The 4,183-nt window shown below is 37.6% G+C and overlaps 1 long non-coding RNA gene across 1 annotated transcript; it reads left to right on the top strand.

The window, feature by feature from the left end:
* Positions 1-228: 228 nt before the first annotated feature.
* On the top strand, positions 229-1,021 carry LOC134207986 (uncharacterized). Its single transcript, XR_009978453.1, has 3 exons — positions 229-328; positions 472-678; positions 754-1,021. It is a non-coding gene; the product is annotated as an uncharacterized LOC134207986 (long non-coding RNA).
* Positions 1,022-4,183: the final 3,162 nt, after the last annotated feature.

Here is a 4,183-nt window from a genome sequence, read left to right as displayed (position 1 = left end):
TGAAGAGATGAAAATAATAAAACTGTATGGTGCAGAAAGTGTCTTTTTCATTACAGTTTTTGGTGCTGGGCAACGGTGGATCACTATGGCTTTTGTACCGTGGTAAGGATATAAAGTGTTAGAACGCGTTAGAGCATCATTACTGGGCCTGAGCGCGAGTGTTTTGATCACACTCGCCGTGCTGTCATTTTAGATTAGTCAAACTTTTTGGTGTTATCGCGGTGTTATCGCGCTGCCAAATTTGGTCACCTAGCGCGTTTAGTAGCGACCGGTAAAGTGTCAAGTAATGATACTGGGCTGGCAAACGGCTTATACTCACCACCGGTAGGTGCCCGCCAGAGTAGACGCGACGTGCGATGCGACGCGACGCGACTCACTTAAAAGAATAACAATCATTATCAACAGGCTGTCAAATTGCACTGTCGCGTCGCGTCGCATCGCACGTCGCGTTTACTCTGGCATCGCCCGTAGTCGTAATCTTATACTACAAAAGTTCAATGTATATAATGGACGCAGTGGTTCATCCCGAACAAAAAATAAATAAAAAAAATAATCGTCATAATACCTGATGACATACCTGGTAACATGTATCCTTGTTCCTTTACAGAAATGAAGCTTATGATGAAATACTGATGCTTGGCCAATCTCACCAACGGGATATAATAAGAACTGATGCAGGTATTTTTTTCTTTTCTTCTCGACGTACTTTTTCTAATAAAACTAACATTCTTTTTTAATTTACATTTTTCACAGGTTTATAACATGTATTGTCTATCCGGAACAAAGTTAGTACGCTTTTTATATCGAAGTTCGATTTTTCTCCAGATATAGGCAACTTACCCAACTTCGAAAGTAGTGCGCTGGATTCGCCTGAAGATGCGCTAAACAACACATCAATTAGTTTGACAGATAAAACTTTGGAAGAAAGTTCGGTTCGGAAGTCCCGACAGCAAAGAGAGGTAAAATGAGTTAAAATGAAGTTTAAACTGCTTTAAACTTAAATTGAAAATAAAATAATTTGTAAAGCAAATAATTGTATTGTATTTTATTGTAATGTTGGAGTATAATGTATTCTAAATCCTGTTGTATTTCTATTGTAAAACAATAGAAACAGTAATTGAAAACATTTAAATCACAATGTTTTCTATTATTTTGTCGCCCGAAATCATCCCATTGAAGAACCGTAAAATCAATTGTTTTGCTCAAAATTTTGTATGGAAAATTTTCGATTTTTTATTGTAAAGATACATAACAACCCCCCTTTTTTTATGTAAAAAGTCCCATTTACCATTCATTTTATCGTGGAAAACCATTATTTCTCATGTGATTTTATTGTCAAAATTCCATTATATTCAATGGTAAAAATTATGTCTTAAATGGTGTTGTAACAATAAAATTTATGATATTTTAATGATATTTTTTATCCGGGATGCTCCTATTTTTTTTCAAAACCACGTGAACAAAATCGGTTAAAAAAACGCATTAATCCAAAGCCCGCTTGAAAACCACGAAAACTCCATAAACCGCGTGAAAAGCGAGTAAACTTGCCTTGCGTTAAATGGCTCAATTATTCGACACTGGGGGATCTTTCTCTACACTGAAAACCAAAACTACCCAAAAGTGGGTTGTTTGCACTCAAAACCGTGGTTTGGGCCAATAACCAAAATTTGAGTAAGATTACTTTTCTGGCACTAGGTAGTTTGCCTTTAATCCCATGTAAACAATTTACCCAAAGCTGAGTTTAATTTATCCAAAGCGGACCTTAATCAACCCAAAATAGAGAATATTGGATTTACTTAAATTTGGGTTATTGGGCTGAGCAACCTCGGTGAGGTGTTTGCATCTTGCTCTAGTTTTGATAGCAATCATGGGAAAGAAAGGGAAAACTACCCAAATTTGGGTAAATTTTTTCTGCGATATTCTCATCAGTGCGTATATTGAACTCAAAGTTTGGGTTGATTTATCTGTCCGTGTATGCAAGAGACACTTGGTTTTTTTTTGTTCATGTATTATTATGTACGTAACAACGCAAAAATTGAATAAAATTTCTTATTTCTAAACAGAAAATCTGTCAAGAGAACAAAGAAATAATTTATTATAATGTGCTTTTTTCGGTTCAAATTTGTCCGCTGCTATTGCTCCTCAACGCAGATGGACAACCAGAAGATGCGACATAACTTACTTTCGGGACCAATGTTGTGTCGTGCTCAGAGCCGAAAGTGTTTGCGTTGTCACACTTTTGACGCAGATGTGTGCTCTTACAAGACATACAACAAAAGCAAATTGTAGCGGTTGGAAAAAGTTGTCACCTGGTCGAGGGGATCCAGTCGTGCGACGGAAAACTGGAAATTAACAAGTTTTTTTTGACTGACCATGTTTTTATGTATTGTCGCGCTTATCTTTTCCTAGAGTGCTGCGGCGGTCTTACACTCGCAGGCTCGACTGCGAAGGTAAACGTCAAGATAGCCGCCGTGTTAAAAGATAGGCAGAATTTTCCCGCTCAAAACAAAACCACGTGCTTTTCGCGAAATGACAGCAGTGTTCGATTGTATAAGTGAGAGGCAACCGGAGTCACTGAGTACATGGAGAGTGTTTAACATGGCAAAGTGCATACGGTGGGTGAGATTTTCAGTGCCTCTGTTGTGTTTAGTGACCGTTGCGATTACCTGAGAAGCAACCAGTAGGAAGCCGCAGTATTCTATTTTATCTCGAGATGCATAATATCTTGTCAGGTGTCACTGACAAACGCGACAATTCCCAGGCCTGGTGTAGAAGCTGCATGTTGGTGACGAGAAATAATGCCCCAAGCAACAGGAGCTGTTGGTCCTATATTGGTGGAAGTCTTGCTTCTTGGTGGGAGGAATGCAGTTTTTGTACGGATTGATTACACATGGTCTTTAATGCATAACTTTTTGCATCGATGAAATTAAGAAGCCTGTCCAAAGCGATATCTACATCCTTCATTTCTGACGTTCTCTGACACCATAATTGCTTGCTTTCGCTGTCTATCTTATCAATGATCATACGTATGAGCCATAGTTATATCTCTTCCCTCTTGATTCATAGCCTTTAGAGCTAGAATTGCCACATTGTACATGTCATGCAAAGAGCGTAAACCACCAGCAATCGTCAAAGATGATTGACTTAGGAATCGTTGGATGCCCGATCAAGAATGCATAACAAAATTATAACAAGGGGAGTTATTTATTTCAGAAAAATAATGTAACAAAATGTGTTATAAAATTGGCTGGTTAGTTGTTAAAATAACAAAAATTATATCAAAATTCCCTCTAGCCGTAACATAATTATATCAGGGGTTGTTACCTTCATTTCAACATTATAACAACCGTTGATATGATTATGAGGTACAAAAATCTACTTTCATGGTAATTGCCTACATCACGTATAAAAATGTGGTACGCTACAACGCCGGATTTCCATCCATAATGTAGGCAATTAACTTTGTACTAGCTATTAACATCGAACCTTGATTCAAGTTATACTGGAGGTGATTACCTCCGCTTTTTTCCAATATCAAAAAATGTAGGCAATTATTTTGTGTAAATATACATAACTAATGTTGTTATAATTTTGATTTGAAATAAAACTGGCCGAAGACACATTTTTATCGAATTATCTAATTATAACATACGTTGTTTTAAATAACAACCATTGCCATTGATAGAATTGAGTTATAGTTTTGTTATGTATTCCTGATCGGGTGTGTTGAGTGGCGATTTCCAGCGGTTTGTTGTACCTATCTTTTAAGTTTTTCTAGAACGGGAATATAGGCACCCTCTATGTGATGTGATAACGAGCCATCAGTTTCTCGGGAGAGGTTTGTCTTGAGGAAGTAGAGCTTCTGACTGTCTCACAGTCCTATATTTCTATGCACATCAGTATCAAACTGATCAAATAACGAAGGCCATTCAAATATATTCCCATTGGGTTTATACGGAGAAGTTTGGCAGCATTTGTGACGGTCGTTGTACTGCTACTTGCGCCCATATTACCCATGTTGAAGTTTTGTGTGATCAAGCGAATAAATTCTGCTTCTTGGCCAATTGACTGATACACGCAAAAAAAAGCGTTCATGTATTCGTGAACTAACGAGTTCACGGTGTATTTTTTCGGAAACAACAGTCACGGATTCGGGAATACGGTCACATTTTCTGGAACGTTC

The sequence above is a fragment of the Armigeres subalbatus genome, chromosome 1, assembly GCF_024139115.2.
Source record: "Armigeres subalbatus isolate Guangzhou_Male chromosome 1, GZ_Asu_2, whole genome shotgun sequence".
NCBI lineage: Eukaryota > Metazoa > Arthropoda > Insecta > Diptera > Culicidae > Armigeres > Armigeres subalbatus.
This window is presented reverse-complemented; position numbering and strand designations above follow the sequence as displayed.